Source organism: Corvus cornix, chromosome 1A, assembly GCF_000738735.6.
Source record: "Corvus cornix cornix isolate S_Up_H32 chromosome 1A, ASM73873v5, whole genome shotgun sequence".
Classification (NCBI taxonomy): domain Eukaryota; kingdom Metazoa; phylum Chordata; class Aves; order Passeriformes; family Corvidae; genus Corvus; species Corvus cornix.
Genome location: NC_047057.1, coordinates 54400807 through 54419960, shown reverse-complemented (window position 1 = coordinate 54419960; position 19154 = coordinate 54400807). Strand labels below are relative to the sequence as shown.

The window sequence follows — 19154 nt, the reverse complement described above, 5'->3', positions numbered from 1 at the left end:
ATGATAACTTTAAAAAATAATTTTAAAAGAGATGTTATTTATTTTAGGTACTCTAGGTGGCTTTGGCCTCATGGTATATGTAAAGAAAATTGAAACCAGTAAACATTTATTATAAAAACAATAATCTAAATGTAGAGATACCAGAATTTAGAAATCAGTAGGATGGTGGATCCAAAGAATCAGACTTTTGGTCAGAGATTGAAGCCCTCAGCTTATGTGCAATTCAAGAGGAATTCATGGTTAAGAGCATTTCCCAAGAGCTTCCACAAGATCATAGTAGAAGCTTTAAGGAAAAAACCAGTAATAACAGATCTTAAACGGAACTTCTTATCCACACATCTCTTGAGAGGAACATATACAATTGATTTGACATTAAAATTACGCCATTAGCTGCTCCATCACTCATTGATTTCAGTCAGGTTTTAAAATACTGTTCTGGTGATGTCAAACCAAAAAGAAAATGAAATGCCATAGCCCAAGACATGCACAAACAGCAAAATGGAAACACTCAGGATGTTTTGAAGCATATTAAGGGTTAGGAGAAGGCCAGGAGCTCTCTTAAGTCTGTTATTTGAGGATTGCTGTGGAAATGTATGTTCAAACCCCAGTTGTGCCAGCAAGCACCTGGGAAGTGGTCAGCAAAACAAATGTGACAGCCCTATTCTTGTCCCAAAATGAAGCAGTATGTAAAGAGTGAAAATAACCATCTATGCTTGATTAATTAGGTTTGTAAGTATTCTTCAAGAACTAAACAATATTTCTAAAGATTTCAATAGTTCAAAGATTGCCCTATGGCCGCCTGGCCAATACATCTTCCAGCACACACAGTTTACAAGCATTTTTCTTCCCAATATGTTGTCTTCGTTTGGTGTGACATTGTTTGAGCACAGGTCTGTTTGGGTCAGCGTGGTTTTCTTCGCATCACAGCAGTGGTGCTGAGGACAGCACTCAGACCATACATCTTCCATGTCATTTCAGTCAAAGGCACATGATGCTTCCCGGTGCCCAATCAGGAAGGGTCCGGCGCTGGAACAGGGGGGCATATTGGCAAACTCAGCTTTCTTAATGACAGCCATTGTTGCAGACAAACAAAAGCACGGTTCTGAATATTAGCGTGCAGCCATGTGTTAAGGTCATCTGTGTGGCACATCCATCATCTCCCAAAATAGGGGCCAAAATGCTTTAAAAAAATCTGTCCAAACATGGTATTTTCAGAATATGCCTCAAAGCTGGCAACCGATACAAGTGCAGTGACCACTTTGAACAGTCCTTCTCCTCCTCAGCAATTCTGCATAGGGGCAGTGGAGAAAGAACACAAGATAACAGATATAGTCTTCCTAACTGCTAGTAGGGGGGCTACTTTAATTAGGCTACTCAATTAACAAAATTAATCTAATAATCTGTAATAATTAGGCTGAACAGCAGTTCTTCCTATAAGTTAGAGCTCCACAATAGCTCTCGTATTAACTACTAATGGGTAGCAGCAACTCTCTGGTTTTGAGGCTCACTGTTACACTGCTCACCTGTGAAAGCATCTGAAAAATTGAAATTAAAAGGATATAATGCAGCAGGCTAAAATCTTTGACTGATCCTTCAGTAGTCATGAAAATAATGCCAGTGAGGTTACACCAATTAAATGTCAGTCATATTACTTACAGCAGCAACTGCTTCTCAGTATATGACGTTCACAGTCTGACCCTTAGATGGAAGGGACAAAGCTGTTGCAATCATTTTTAGAGGTCTCTTTAGCAAAATTAATAGATGACAGGAAAAATCCATCATCGGTGTTCATTCATTTAGTTAAATTATATAGTTGGCTCCTTTGTTCACTGAACAAATACTGACTTCCCAATCATTTTCTGCCCCACTAAACAGTTAGAAGCCAGAAATACTATTTATTGGTCACTTTGGTTTTAATAGCTGCTCAATGTAGAAAAGAATTGTACCAACACATATTCAAAAGGAAAATCTGAATATCAAATTTCTGTAAAATTTCTCTTGTGGTTTTCTTTTTTTGTTTGGTTTTTTTGTTTGTTTGGTTGGTTTTTTATTTGGGAAGATTATTTATTTAACAGTGGAACAATGAAGAGGACTAACACTGGAATACTCACAAGCATTTTGTGTGAGCAAGGCTGAACCTGACTGATGCACTGAGCCCCTCCAGCAAGGAGGCTGCAGCAGTCAGGCTGCTGGAGGCTTCCCCAGTAGTGCTGGTGTGGCAGCAGGTAAGTGCCTACCACTCTGTGACAAAGACCCTGGATGCATGGCTCAGCTCCCTGAGTCCAGAAATGCTTCTCAGAGACTTTTCTTATGGCTCCCTGTTCCCAAAATCTTTCTCCTAAAAGCCAGTAGCAGATAGGTTGCTCGTGGTCATTACTGTTCTTACCTCCCTGGGTTCCTGCCAGGAACAAAGGACGGGTTTGGTCACTACCTTCTCAATCCACCCCTGGTGACAACTCATCCCACACTCCATGGCTGCAAGCAGAGGTCAGTAGTCCCTGCCACCCCAAACAAGGCTCCCACCTACATTTCAGGTGGACACCCACCTGCCAGTCAAATAACACAACCATAGAGAGGCTTTCACTCAGGTCACATTAATAAAAACCCAGATGCAAACCCAAGCATCCCATGCAACAAGTATTTCCAATATTATTAGAATGATTGGGTCAGCTTCTCCATTGACTGCAAAACAGCACTTGTTCAAAGACTGAAGGAGCAGCCAAATAGATGAGTGTGCATGGAAAACAAATCTAGGCATAAGTTACTTCGTTGTTTGAGCCACAGAACTGACTGCATGTTAAAAGCTGTAATTGCCTTTGGCAGTGGGTCCTTTAGTGAGTGCCTGACTTTGTGTAACGTTCTCAGAACAAAAATTGGATAACTACACAGAAGAGCCACTACATCCACGCATCCCAGCTGTCAACATATATCTCCTAATTTTTTGAGAAAAATCAATTTCTCCCTCCAAAAAAAGTCGAATATTTTGAGAAAAACAAAAGCATATAAAGTTTTCATTAGTAGGATAGGGAAGAAGTGTTTGCTTCTTCAAAATCATGATTTACTTTAGGCTTCTGGTTTGTTTTGGGTTTTTTTCCCCTACAGTATAGTCCACAAAGATTTCCCTAGGAGATGGTAAGTGCCAGAAACAACTCTTGGATTATGGAAAATTTTCATCTGCACTAAGCGATCAGAGAAAACTCAGTTCCTGTCTTGCATCTACAGCCATATCACACAGTTATACCAATAAGCTCAGAATTTATTAATACTTATGAAATCTACATGCTTGTGGCTGTCCATACATCTAAAGTCTGAGTGTTGTAAGTGTGCATGAGAACTAATCTACGTGGAGGAAAGAAAAAAAAAGATGTTTATTGGATGAACCATAATGGACCAAAACTGAGTTTTTTTATATGCAAAATTATGCAGACCACAAATACTTAGATTCTCATTTTGCTGGGCAATATGGGTACCACTATCATTTAGGCCATTAGGAAATTTAATACACCCCTGCTTTTGCCACTGCTATCAACTTAAGTAATTTTTTCAGTCCCAGCGTCCAACATGTTTAGCAAGTTTATCTACACAATAAATAAAATCAACTTACTGTAAGCACTATTTAATTGGTGGATATATATAGATCTACACTCCTGCTACTTATAAAAGCATCTGAAATTTTTTCTGACATCCCTTCCTCATATCATACAGAAATCTGCTCCCCAGTCTTTCTGCTCGTGTTTTTATCAACTTTCAACAACACTGAAGCACATGATCACAAAGAGTCATACAGCATAAGCTGGTCTCATATCCATGGCTAACTCATCACACAGTCTTTGCAAAATGCTCCATATGTTACTGTAAATGCAATGGTATTGCACACTCCCTGGCAAACAGAAGAAAACAAGACCTGTTTATCATTGATCTTCTTTAGGTACACTTGACAGGTGATACAAAAAGCTGAGGCTGACACAGACATCAAACGAAATATGTGTAAAGGTGACCAGTTCAAATAACAAGCCAGTGATTTGGTGGCATTAGGGGGAGCATAGGTTTAGGAGACCACAGAAGTATTGACAGCACAGTAATGGGATTAACCATATTCGAGTAGAAGAAACATCTCTACTGTGCTTCAGCTAATCTGAAGCAGCCTGCTCTGAGCTCTGACTGCCAGACTCTGCTACCTGCAATTCAAAAGTCTTGCAGGGCTCCAAGTTAAACTACCTTCAAGTGCAGCAGCAAACCCATGAAACAGTCTCATGCAGGGAGGATACATGCAATGGGGTACACTGCCTGAGGGGATTGCAGAGACCCCACGTCTGCAGGCCTCCACCAGCCCCCGAGACAGATTAGTCGGGACTAATATACAAGCATATAAATGATATATAATGTTAGATATTAAATATATAATTGCATATTATATGTATATGATATGTCCATATATCATATACACAACCATGGCTTCACTGGGAGCTCCCAGACACCCTGAGGTCTCTTCTGACCATCTGAAATGCAGTGGTTAGTGTTAGTTTTGTGACAAATTCTCTTCTGAGAAAACTGATAACTAACAGCAGGAAGGTTTGCTCTCCAACACCAATCCAATGAAAACAAAATTCAGCTTGAATTGCTTTCTGAGAGATGGATACAAGTTTTGCCCAAGATTCCCAAAGAAAGGGGCTGGAAAGTCCTTGCTTAATCTCCCATTTAAACCATCTGCTTGAACATAACTGCTAGAGAAAAAAAATTTACAGTGTAAATAGAATAGAGGGAAATACAGAAATAATAATTTTCTTTTTTTCTCTTTTCATTGTTTATGACCCTGAAACTGCTAATGTGTGACAGGAGAATGGCAGCAGAGTATTTCCCAAACTATATTGAGTTCATGGCCCACTTCCGCATGTTGGAGATGGTAGCAAAGCCAAAACATCCAATAAACATTTGTGGTGATTTAGCAAACAAGGCTGACAAAGCTGAAACAAGGCTAATTCAAAAATTATTTAATATATTTTGTCAGAAAAAAATTCCTATGTTCTGAGTAAGGATTTCTTATCACTCTCCATGTGAATGGACTTAGAAAAAAATATATGCAGCAAGATTTTAAGTACATAACCTAACACTTATTGGCACATATAATCACCACACATCCCTCATTAATCTCCCATTTAAGCCAATTTGGTTCACATAATCTACATAAGATGCATATTAAACAAGGATGAGAACACCACAGTTCAGCTGTTCTTAAAGTGAGACGCATTTTACCCTAGCAACAGAATAAACAGTACATCCTATCCAAATGTGTGAGTCCATCAGCTCAGCAAAGGACTGTGCCATGATTTAGGAGAACTGGGTGAAGAAGACAAGTCTGGGCTCCAGGACTTAGCCAGAAATGGCTGCATTGCTCTGTAACCATAATATTTGACATTTTATAGAGACTTTTTTTCTTGCTAACCAAAAACTAAACCCTGTATTTCGATATCTGGATGTTTGGAATTTAGTTCAATTAAGAAAAATTCAAAACTTTTGCCTAGAACTCGACCTCATTCATAAACCAAAATATCATGCTCATGTGTCATCATCTGAACACTTTGATAATGTTCTTGTGAAAGAAAGTTTAAACCCAAAACTGTACTGTGAACAGCAGAAGTATCAAAACACAGAAACAAACTTATTTTCACACAAGGAAATGTTGTACAACCCACCCCCATTCTCTAGTTCATCTAAGAACCTGAACAATCAACAGCAGATTTTGATTTGAGGAATATTTCTGCCAAATTCCAATCTTCTGAGCACTTCAAGCAAAACAGTCAAAATATTAAATCCTACCTTTCCTGCAACGTGTGGTATTCCAGCTGATTACAAAGAAAAAATGTATCATTTGAAAACTCATTAGCTATTAACACAGAGATTAACTAATTTATGTCTTTTGCAACTGGAACTTAATCTAGGACACAGGCTGTTTACCTCATTTATTCCAAACCATTTTTGAGATTTTAAAATCTAAAGATTGCCTTGCATGCTTAATATATTTCAAAAGCAGATGAGGAACAGATTACAATTTACCAAATGCACCGTAAAAAAAGAATATAACTTACTTTTAATAAAATACCCAGAAAAGAGCCTAAGAACAGACAAAGAGATGAGTAGCTGTGCATGGGGAAATCACTTCAAAATCATCTTTTGGATAAGAAGCACTTTATGAAGAAATTGATTTGTAATGTTTCTCCATCATTGTCTTAGGACAACATCTGGTGTTCTAAGAAAGGACTCCTCTTACACTCAGGTTCCTTGCCTTTGCTCTTTGTGATACAATGTTGTTAATATATACCTTTTAAAAAAATTATTTTGTTATTCTTGTATATCTTTATGTCTGGAAAATGGCACGGCAGTGTATATGCACGTCTATTGCATGTTTAAGTGTAATTGTGTATACAGACACATTTTTATGCCACCTTCTCCTCTCTCCAATTCTGCAAAATGCCTTTAACACTTCACCTGAGGCCTTAGGAATTCTGCTGAATTTTTCTAATAATCATCTATCCACTTATGGATTTTTCTCATGGAAAAAAGAGACTGTTGGCCATTGTGCCTGGCAGGTATTCAAGGTTATAAATTCCAATTATTAGAATTCTTTTCAAATCTCTACCCAAAATCTGAGGGACATTTTCCAGCCAGGTGAGCAGAGAACTCTGCAGCCTCAGATGGGCAGCAGGTGGAGCACACATGGAGGAACACCTGAAGAGACACTGGGGGTTTGGGCATTACAAACATTACTCCAAAGGCTAAAGAAAAGCAGTGATCTGAAAATTCAGCCCTCTGTCTAGCAGCCTTACACTGGAAGTGCACTGAGATGTAGATTTTCTGCAGCCTCTGCTGGATAATGGTCCTAATCTTCTGCTGGACTAACTTCTTGCTAAAACCAGAAGTATTCCTTGTCTGTAACACAGATAGGGATATCACCAAGGAGAAGTGGGATATGCACTGGCCAAGCAAAGAGCAGCCATCATGAACCAAGGAGATCACAAGAGCTCAGAAATGCAGGTAATGCATGACAGGACCAAGGGGAATGCAGCATATCCTCATATTGTGCTTGCTCACACCACTGCAGGGGGAAAAAGCTGATTAGGAGGTTCATCACATAAAACACACTGGCTTACTCCTTTCTCCAGAAGAAATAGTCACTGGTGGAAGCATGATGGACTAGTGAACTTCCTCCTCACAAAGGAGCTAGAGCCAATAAAATGTGCTCCCCTGCTCACCTGTGGGAGAGTATCATGGCCTAATGAAAACTAGTTCTATTTACCGCCTCACCTGCAGAAATTAGCAACAGGATAATTCAAGATAAAAACACATTCTTTTCTTTTTGGTCAGTCTCTCCTGTGTGTACTTGCACAACTGCATCAAACATCAGAGGCTCTCTGTGAGCAGCACTGCAAGAGATGCAGATCCCACCTCTGGAATCGACAGGCCTGGTTTTGGTAAGTAAGAATGAAAAATGGGGGTTGATGGGAGGACCCTGGAAGCCACATGGTTGGTGTTCACTTGACAGCCTGCCCAGCAATGCCAAGGTCACAAGTTTGCCATATGGGCTGTTCACTTCAGGGTTGGACTTGATGATCCTTGTGAGTCTCTTCCAACTCAGAATATTCTGTGATTCTGTGTCACCATGTCAAAAGACAAAAAAAAAAAAAGACTGTGTTGCTTGTGAACAGACAAGAGGGTAATGCCACAACAACAAGGCAATGGGCCTTTCTGCTTAGAAAGAGAAAATTCAAACCCTGTGAATTATAAAACAGTGCTTGAAGTTTGCTTTGTAAGATATCTTAATTCCTTTCTGCTTTTATTTTTGGAGAGAGGAGGAAGAGGGTGGAGAGTTGGGGGTGAGGAGGTCCTGTGTATGTAAAATATGATCATAATGAATGCTTACATAACAATAATCCTGAATCAAGAGCTCACATACCACATTTCACTTGAGAAACTTTGTGTGCTGCTCCTGACAAGATGGACCCAAATCCCAAATGACTGTGAATGGCTCACCTGCAAGCTCTCCTCATGCAGTCTTTCACTTCACTTTTGCTTTCCCATTCTCTGTGTTCTGCAACCAGTATTACCAGCATCCCTCAGGGAAGGCAGTGCAGCTTCAGAAGGGATGTGGCAACACCTTCACTCCTTGTCAACTCTTCTTCCAAACTGCTGTGAAAGAAGACATGAGAAAATTCTCAACTGACACAATTTGCTGTAATCAATTAAAATTTAATTTTCAGATAGTTCAAACCCACCTGATTTAATTTTGAATGACAACAAAGCTCAACAAATCTCTGCGTGGAAACTTGCAGTGCCTTCCCCATTCAGGCACTGTCTGGATGATATGAAATCCAGAAAGCACACAAGTTGCAAAGGCAGCATGCTCAAATTAATCTTACCCTCCCATACTAGGCTCCTCTGGAAAAAAACACTAACTCATTTCAGGTTTGAGTATTCTGAATCTAAAACAGCTCTTATCTAAACTTGCCTATGTGAGATTTACAAATGAGAAGAGAACAAATAAGGAGTAATTTAAATTTTAATTTAAAACCCCTCCATTTTCTTATCCCTTATCAAACTGCCAGCATTTTTCCTGCTAACAATGAGCTGAGTGTCATGGGCACAGCACAGCCCCCTACCACAAACCAAGTAATCTCTTTCATCTAAAACCCTGATCCCTTTAATAAACAAAATACGAAAAGGCAGTCAAAATTACGCTCTGGCTTTATGAAAGAAACAGGGAAATCCTTAGAGCACAATCCCCTACTTGTTATTTTCACAGCCCATGTGACCCAAAGTCATTCTGAAGGATAAAAAGACAGAGGCTGCCACCAGATCTCTGCCATGATTTTTCCACAGTTCCCAGCCTTAGCCCATCTGTTATGCAGCAGCCACATGAATGGCATGTGTCAAGAGAGTCATCACTGTGCAAACTGTCCAAAGAAATCAACCAGCCAACTTCCTTTTGCTTCCATGGCTTCAGCAATTGTTGCTGAGCCGGCCACCATATGGTGAATAATTAGTTTTTCGACCCCACTCTAGAAAAATGTTCGCTCCATTGCCAGGCATTAGCAATATGTGTGCTAATGAACAGCACATGATGAATGCCTATATATTAACAAAAGTTGAGATTTTCTGGCAGAAAGCTGCACTCACTGCAAAAATCCCAGTTACTCTTAAGGAACCAAGAGATGGATGGCAGCAAGTCCTGGCTGAAAGGTGCAATTCATCCAAATTTCTCCATTTCTCAAACACTAAAGGAACTTTGCAATAAACCATCCCACTCCTCTCATCTTACCGCTCCCTTTCTTAAAATGATCAATTCCAGCCACGTAAAGGATTGGCAACGCAAAGCTCTCAAACAGAGGTCCTCTGTTCTCGGGCAATTGAGGTGCATTGTGTAAATACCCGGGACGCAGGTTCCTCCACACTTCTTTTTTGTCTGAGCGTTTGATGCATATGAATTTATACTGAGTACCTGCAGTGTGCAAGCTCCTTGAGGAGTCACTCCCAGACCTCTGAGCAAGCACTCACCTCCAAGGACCAAGGCTGGTAAATACACCTGATGGTTCCATCAAATGGACTTAAAAGCTCAGCTAAGACCTCTAAGTACACTTTGCTCCATGAAGTGATTTTTTTCCTAGCGCTCTAATGAAAAAGAGATCTTCCGTACATTCTTGTGTAGGATATATCCCCATATTGTGCAGGCATCATAAACTAATGATCACATTCAGGAAAGCTGGTGGTTCTGACCCTTGCTTATCATTAGGAGAGTTCCGAATGCAGCCCAGAGACATTTTTAAATAAAAACAACTATTTACAAACAGACTTGTTAGGATACAGCCACTTGTCTTGGGAAAAACTGCAACTCTGGCATATACACTGTGTATGTAGAGACATTTTAACATGCATCACAATTAAAACACCTTAGACGAAAGCCATTCTTCAGAACACAGGGAACAGTACAGGTTCCAAGACACCTCAGTTTCCTTCATGTAGATTCAATGGTGAAAGGCACAGAGCCAGGTGTAGAGTGCAATCCCTGATCAGATCCTGTTGCTGTCACTGGCAAACTTTGGGCAAGTCATTCATGCTTTCTGCACCACACAGCCCAGCAGCACCATTGCATCAATGGCACCCAGCTCTCTCCCCAAAGCATCTTTTTGGCCATATGAATAACTCAGAAGAAAGCAGAAGTCAGTGGGACCACAAAGGGCAGCTGTACACATGTGTGACCTCGCTTCCCAGATCTGACTAGTGGGCAGGTTTTGAAATCTGTTATTTTATCATGTGTTAAGCCTGTCCATTAGTCAGGCAGTTTTTTCCCAAGACTAATTTTGGACACAGCTGACACTATGCACAGTACTGATGGCTTTTGGTTTTCTTACATTTTTATTAACAGAACTTGGTCACAGATTTAACTCCATTTGGTGCAGTCTCAAGCACTAAGTGTCCCCTTTAACTTGTGTGAGAGTATCAAAACAAGAAATTATCATCTGACAGCCAAATGTTCCACTAAATCTTGCTAACTGTAAGTACAGGCAAGAGTTCACCCTGTTTAGTTCAAATAGTGATATTGCCTATTGAAAAGTAAAATTTACTACCTGCAGGAGTCTAAAATTTACAGGAGAAAAGGACCACAGATTTATAAAGTTAATCTAAATGATGCCACAAGCTCCTTGGTAGCACTTCCCTATGGCAAACACTCACTTTTTTAGACATGACCACCTTCTTTCAGTGGATCTGAGTCATTTGGACATTCTGGGGACAGTAATTTAATTTTGATTAATGAGTAACAATGACATACAAAGAACACAGAGTAGAATTATCTCTACACAACAAGAGCTGGAGTGCCAGGACTCTGGTATGGAGCTCTGGTCCAGTAGCAAGGCCAAGCTTGAGACTGAGTTAGATCAAACTCCAGGATACAGTTTCATGACTCTCAAGCTTGCAGGCAAAGCTGGTTTAAGACATTCCTGTCCTCTGTGCTTATCTATGCTATTGCCTTCAAACTGCTTCTACCACAACTTCCCCTGTGCGTCACAACATAGAAGAGTTGTGTCCAAAAAAAAGTAACGTAAAAAAAGTAACTTAAAACCGCCCAAAATGCCTTGGAACTCCACCCCAATCAGTAATTAGCTGGGGGACTATTCGTACTGTGAAAATTCCCAGCATTCAAAATAAAAGTTGGTTGTACCAATAGATGGACCAATAGACATTCATAATAACAATGTTTGGCCAAACCACTAGGCAATTATTGAATTCTTTACATTAATAGGATTTACATTAGTAGGATTTTTACATACACAAAATAAATTAAGAAACCAGATAAACAATTGTGTTTCAGATCTCAGAACTTCTGTATTTTATTAAAATGGAATTCTGATTCTTTGTAATCAAAGTGATACCATTGGTACCCACGACATTACCTAATTCCCTGTAAAATCATTTGCCTGGTAAACAAATATCCATTTTAAAACACATATCATTTAAAGACAGTAAACCTTCAAAGAGTTTATGACCCACCAGCTTAGATTTTGGTTGAGATAGTATTTCCAATCAAATTCTTCCCTGGTTCAGGCAGAAGAATGCTTCTTAGAGTGACAAGATTTCAAATAACACAACAGAAGTTTTCAGCCCCTTAAATTTTTCAAAGAGAGACATCCATCACTTTGTGGATGTAACATTTGCTGGCTGTGACTGGTCACAGTGGGTGTCCCTAAAGAGCTGGTATGTTTATCTCTTCATTTTACAACACAACCAAGTTTCCAGCACAAGTAAAACTACTCTCTGCCCACTGTCATCAAAATGTTTCTAAAAATCCAACCACCTAAAGCATCCAACCAGGAGATGAGCTACAGCAGCTAAAAAAGCTAATCCTATTTTGCTGAACAAAACCCATTCTTTTCTGTATTACTTGCAAAATTTCAATCCATCCCCAAAGAATGAATATCTATATAATTCTTCTATCACCCAGGATAATCTCAAGGCAGACTAGGTGCCTTCACTCCTGTGTGCAGAGAGGGCTCTCCACGGCTGACCAGGGACTGTAGGAAACTACAGAGACTCAGAGAAGGCCACAGAATAAAAAAACTGAAATGATTGTCACAGTTTCTCTTTGAGAGGAGGTAACAACAGATACGATTAAAGTGCATAAACAACAGATGGCCTAAAAATCAGGAGATTTTATGAGGGTTTGTTCAACACCTACAGGAACAAGGAGACAGTCAGTTGCAAAGTTCCTCCAGTCACTAGAGTGCAAATACGGTGATATTTTTCTAAATACTAGCCATGGAGGACACTTCAGTTGTCACAAACAGCTTGGGATCGTATCATCTTGCACGTCTACAGTAATAAGAGAGAGAAAAGTCAGTCATTGCAATGATAACCAGAGTCTTGAGAAGGTGGTTTTGGTAATATCTGTGGTACTCCACTATGCCTTAGAGGGTTTGAGTACCAGGTAAAAATAACGTTTTGCACAGGTGGAACCACAGATCAGTTTTTCTCCTGCAGGATTTCTACTTCTATTGATGATAGGTGATACAGGACAAACACATCTTGAATCTTAACAGCCAAGAAACTCTACGGCAGTGATATCTGAAAAAGAGAACTCTTATTTGATACCTAATTAAATTCAAAACCAGTGTGTCACACCATGAACCCAGAAACTTTCAGGCTATTTTATTGTCAATGTTCAGGTAGAACTAGAATTTAAATAATGGGTACCTGGGAAATCTATGAAATGTGATTCTTGTGAAAAGAATAGAAGGAGGAAGAATTAAGTACCTTTATTATCTTTACAGAAAAAGATTAAATCTGACTTTTAAGAAGAATAGCATACACCCAGAACAAAACAAAAAACTGTGAGAGTGTTCATAATGATGTAAAAGGTAAAAAAAATTCTCAGAATAATTGTAGAACACACAAGACCACAAAATCATTGTGCAAACTAAAGAGTTTAACTTTTAAAAAAAGTCAGAGAGATGGAATTAAGATATTGCATTGAAAATCTGTGGAATACCTTTTTCAGCTAGGCTTTGTAAAAAGGCCCTTCCATTTCAAAAAGAATATCTTTAAAAGTCATTATGTAGTTAAATGATCTTAAAAGACTGCATAGAGGCAGCCAAGGAAAATTCCTGACACGCATTTTAATGGCACTGGTGCAGTGGCATTTATAGAAATGCTCAAGATAAGCAGTAAGAATGTATACCATTATTTTTGTTAGTTGTGGTTTATTTAACTATCTTTAGGACTGTTCTAGTGGTTAAAGAATGCATCTTGCTAAAAGATAGAGATTTTCTTAAGTATTTGCCTTTAAAATAGAGAAATATTTGCCTAAACAAAGGCCTTTAAAGCAAAAAGGCTAATACCCTTCCGCCGATGAATCCAAATTTTGCCAAAGAGGGCTATGCTGGCAACCTGCCAGGAGCTTTAAGGCTGAAGCTAATTTGCATGAAATGGAGGAAATTGCAGCTGCCCTGAGAATTAATATGGAGACACAGACAGCCCCAATTGAGACAGAACATTGCACAACGGGATTTGTGAATACAAACATGCCACACTTCCTTATTTAAGATGAAAGTAGCTATAGGCAACAGAATAAGTCTCCGTGAAAGCTACTTAGATACCTTTACCCCCACCTTTCAGGCCAAATGACCTCATTTCAAACCCAGGTGGGGGCTGTCACTAGACCACAAATGGAAATGAAAGTTGATTCCAGAAGACAACCACTTTCAGAAAAGTGTTTGAGCATAGGATTAAATCCCATTCAAATACTCTCCTGGAAAAGAATACAACTCAACATGTCCTTAAAAGCACTCAAAAATTCTTTAATCAGGGCCTGAAAAAGCTCCTCCTAGTCATTACTTGTTGTCACCATCAACACATGGTTGTATGGCTCAGGACCACATGAATCACTGAAGCTGGATACAGGATGCTTACACATCTGCTCTGAACAACTCTTGAAAAATTGCATCAGTTTTTATTAGTTTGATCATACTGACAGGATTTCATGCCCCTCATGTAAAATAACCCCTTCATGTTATTATCAAGATTGCTACGAGATGTCTAAGTGATGTGTTTGTGTAATATCTCAATTTAATAAGTACAATTGCTGTGACTTGCAAGGGAAGAAAGGCACATTGCATTAAGTTTTCATCATACTTCTCATCCTACACAATTGTTGGCTGACCCTCAAAAATATAAAAACCTATGAAAGTACATCACAAGAAGTTAAATACACAATCTGAATTCTCAGCAACCAGACTTGGTATAATCAGCCAGTTCTCTTTATTCTCATTTGGAACTTCCTACATCCCTTCAGGAGGTTGGGTTGGTTCCTTACTCTTGTAACACACATTGTCTCCATACAAAGTCCCAGCAAAATCACACTCTTCCCTTCCTTTCCTGGCTGTAGCATTTAGCTTTTCTAGTGCTCGCTGTTGCACTGAAAACAATCACTGCTCCAGCAAAAGGGGCCATTTGCAGTATGGTCAATTGCACACTTTTGCCATGTCTTACAGAGGCTGTGAGGCTGCTTCTTTATTAAAGGAACACTCCCCTTACCTGTGGCTTAGACTGAGGCTCTTCACTCCCTTTATCTTCTTCACTTTTTTCCATATCCCAATCTGCAATAGCTTTAATCCACCCCAACCAGATACCCAAATCTTGTTGGACCTTGCAATAGTCATTGCTACTTTTCTGCAATTTCAGAACCCATCCAAAGACGAAGGACAAGACAGCCATGCAGGGTCACTAGGCAGAGCCCTGTACTCCTGCTTCTAAGGTAGATATCTAAAGCAGAGAGCTGGGATCACCTGAAAAGGTGTTTATCATTCTCTCCTGTATATAAAAAGAGTTTGGACAAGTAGATTAGTTCAGATTAGTTGCCTGACTTCTAGGTAGCTAAAATCCAGGGAGAGAAAATAACACAGAGAAATTAATGGAACAAGACAGAGCAACTCCTGATTTCCACTATCTTGTTTTTTTATGGGCCTCCTCATGGAACAGGCACAAACTCACACTGGTGTCCTGCAGCAGTTCCATATCTCTCTACACACAGGCAGCTACTTTTTTTTCCTCCCCTTGCTGGACTGGTGTTTCTGGCCTGTTTTCTGCAGAGCAGAGCTTGGGCCAGGGCTGCTGCTGGGTACATGGGGGCTCTCCCCCTGCTGGCCCACCAGGTGCCCTATGCTCTGGAGCAGCTCTCTCTATCACAAAACACTGCACAGATCCTACAGAGACAGAGTGAAAAGCACATATTATGTTATCCTTTCATTTACAAGTAAGCAGGATAGCCAGAGCAAACTTTGATTGCAGTAATTTTGTACAAAATCTGCAGACTGTTCAGCATACAGGCACTAAAAATGCACAAATAACCCACATACTTACCATCCTGGACCAGCAGACAAAAGCCTTGTAGCACACAAAAACCCCCCAGATCTAAAATTCAGAAGGTAGTACTTCTGGAAATAATTTGGGAGCCTGTGAAGCCAGCTTAAACTGTCCTTTTAATTTTAGGAGATGAGAACTGACCTAAAGCTGACTTACATTGTTTCTTCTGTGCTTGAGCACATTAACTTTTAATTTCAGGCAACAACAACAAAGAAAAACACTGCAAGAATGGACTGGGGCAATGATTTTGCTATTGGCCCTTTCAGCTACAGTGACACATCAAACTAGTATTAAAATAAAATTGAAGAAAAATTATATCACCACTCCCCTGCCAGCTCACCCAGAAATTGATACACTAGAATAAAACCTTTATGTCTTTTGTAAACTAGTAAACACTCAACAGTTGTGAAAGATGTCCTAGTCAGATGATGAAATATGGATTTAGAACCTAACACAAGGCAGTCAGTTAAGAAAATAACTTTATTTAGACCCCATGTCTTTAAAGAACCCCTATTTCAACAAAACATTAAACCTTGGGTTTATGAGACTTTGCCTGATGAGAGGCAAAATGCCTACTCCATTCCTGGTGGGCAATGTGATGGCAGTATCAAGAGAAACACTTCTAAATGTATCTGTACAGGACCACAGGAGGTCAGAATTCATCTATTCCATCCGCTGCTCCAAGGCAGGATCAGCTTTATGTGTCCTAGCCCTGATTTCTACCAAAGCTATTCTGAGAAATTATGAGCACTTAAAGCATATATCCTTGCCATTAAAAAAAGAAAAATCCAAACTAAATTCTGAGGCTGTAGTTTAAAAGTACTATGTCTTGCCCTAACAGTCATGGACAGGAAGAAAAACACTACTCCCTTCTTCTTTGCAACAACCTTTCACGTTCTTAAAGACTATTCCCCGATTTGCCAAGAGCCTTATCATCTTTTCTGCTCCAAAATAGGCACCACATCTCTCCTGCGATCTGCAACCCAAGTGAACAAAACACTCCAGCGACCAGGGCTAAGGAGCACAGTCTCTGCACAGCGTTTCCCAGGACATGCCACACTTACCAAGTCATCATCACCACCACTGCAAACTGTAGCTGCTCATCAGGCTGGATATCTGTGTAGTCAGTTTTGCACAAAGTCCCTTCTAGAGTAACCCGGGCTATAATTCTCTGGTTGCTTAGGAGAGTGTTGCCACATCAGCTGCTCTCGAACGCTCAACTCTTCTCATCTAGCAACAGAAAGGAATATACATGTTTCATTTATGACACAAACACCTGGGGGAGGGAATTGGTTTTTTTTTCACTTTGGTGGATAAGAAATGCCTTTGAACAAAGAAACATTCCTGCAGTACCCAGCAGTCATGGCTCCCACTCTAAACAATACAACTCTACAGTTGTTGCTCATGTTGGCAGTAGCAATCTATATCCATTGGTAGAAGCAATCTGTATTCAGATATCGTATGTGATTCCCTTGCAACACATCACATATGTCAGTAGCCTTACCATTTTATCAGGGACATTGCTTCTCCTTTCACCACAGGACTTTGGTCAGCACCTAAAAGATGAAAGGAAAGATGTAAAAGGCTTTATAGTGGATACTTATGTGACACCAGTCTGTAGGGGACTGTGTTTCTACATTCATCATTAATGAATGGCACTTACCACAGAGGGAAAGATCTTATGCCCTATGTGTTTAAAATTCTGTTTATTGAGCAATTCTACCCATGTCACTACCTTTTTTGCTTTTAGAATTTCTATAGGAAATGATACTGCACAACCCTGGAACCACTCATTACCAATAGATAATAGTCTCAAACAATATTTTAACATTATTGGCTACAAAATATGACAGCAGAAGAAGGTGCTCAGCGCAATTTAATTTGCAGAATAAAGTGCCACAATTTCTGCAATCCATGGTAGAAAAATGATTATGTAGCATGAATCAATTGTACAACACGATTCATGGGAGAATTTCTAAAACTCAAAGAATAAAGCAGGCTATGAAAAAGGGAATCCTAGGCAAATCAGATATACTATGAAAGTAAAGGAGGAGCTCACTGCAGGATGTCCTGCTGCTTGAAATTGGCCTTATCAGCCTGAAAGAGATTCATTTTCAGAGCAGCATTTGAAAAGAAAAAGTCAGACCACTGGTGGTTTAATGCTACAGTCAATCAAGTTCCCATCTCTGGCAGAGGGAAGGAGGGTTGGTTTTAGCAGAAGGAAACAGTGGGACAGAGAGAAAAAGAGTCTGAACACCTGTGTCATGCGAAGTTCAGGGGATGCTGTAGGACAGAAACCAGTGGGGCTGGAGTCTGGAGCATTCTGTAGGTGGTGGGTGCAATATGAGAGTCACCCAGCACTGCAGCAATGGGTGTGTAAACGGGAGGCTGCAGCACATGTTGGGACAAAGGCGTGGGTAGGAAGGTGGGAAAAGAAGGAATTTAGGAAGCCTGACAAACAATGAAGAATAGTGAGAGAAAGATGTTTCCCTGGTCCTGTGAAAAAAAGCCCATCTGCAAGAGGATACAGAAACTCACTGTTTGAAAAAAGCATTCTGCTGGACTGATTTGCTATGGCACCTACATTCTTTAGAACAGATCTTCCAGAAGGCCTAGGATAGAGGATATCAGTTCATATGCACGCTAAATTTCTGTAAGAGACCATGACACTGTAATTTGTTAGGTTCAATGTAACCCAGGTGTCCTGGAAGGCAGAATGGCTGTGAGACTGAGCTAACAGACAAAGGCCAGAATCTCTAATTACGGTGGATAACAATAAACACAGGCATGTATGTAGATAAAATATGGATTTGCAAGTCATGAGCAGAATATTTTTGAAAGCCTTCAAAATATTTTTTCTTAAGACCCTTTTTTTTATTACTGTATACCGAACCCTATGACTGATAAACACACAAAAAATCTCCAAGAATATTCTACTCACAAATATTAAGTTATTTTGCATCTTTGAAATTGACTCCATTAGGGTCACCTAGGGACCATAGTATGTCCTCTTTTCAAGGGTTAAAGCTACAATTTTAGCTCTGCTAAACCCTGAAATTTCAGACCTTTAACCTATCTATAACACAAGATTGATTACTACTCATCCTATGTTCTGCACTGATGAAAAGAAGTGGGGGCCTACAGCAGAGGAGGGGGTCAGCCTTCATCTACAAGGCAGAAAAGAATGCTTTTTGGAAAGCAAAGTTCGTAAAAAAATACAGAGAACTGGAAGCAGCATACAGAGAGGGAGTTTAATAGTCAAGTGCTGGATGCTGGCATCTTATCACACAGATTCCCAAAGGCTAACATTAGCATGTATTTTCAAAAGTGAGTATATATTAATGAAAAGTGTGAGTCTGTACATCCTGAGTCACTTCTGTGCATGAGAGCTGCTAGAATCATGTGTTTCTCTGAAGCTGCCCCTGCCCACCAGCTCTACTCTCCAGTCAGTGACTGAAATGATACACAAAAGTGTTTGCTGCACAAAAGCAGATAGAGAGCATTCCACATGTGATCCCTGTCATGCTCTGCAGAACTAAACAGAAACACAACGAAAGAAAAAACACTGGATTTAAACTGAGTGTATTTTAGGCAGATAGGGACACTAGGGCAGGGTTTAGTATGCAGACAAATCTGCAGTATATGATCCATGGGGAAAAATTCAAGAAGCATATCTTATAGACAGAGAGGTTTATAGAATTCCCAGTGCCTATGGTACTCTTATAAACACGCCGTCTTTTGTTCCT

The 19154-nt window shown here is 39.8% G+C and overlaps 1 long non-coding RNA gene across 1 annotated transcript in view; it reads right to left on the bottom strand.

Moving 5' to 3' along the window:
• LOC104696234 overlaps positions 1 to 16976 on the bottom strand; it is a 28586-nt gene extending 11610 nt beyond the window's left edge. The window contains exons 1-3 of the long non-coding RNA XR_752988.3: positions 16913 to 16976; positions 16473 to 16638; positions 8029 to 8184 (exon numbers count right to left, since the gene is read on the bottom strand). This is a non-coding gene — a long non-coding RNA (uncharacterized LOC104696234). The remainder of the gene's footprint in view (positions 1 to 8028; positions 8185 to 16472; positions 16639 to 16912) is intronic.
• Between the last annotated feature and the right edge of the window lie 2178 nt (positions 16977 to 19154).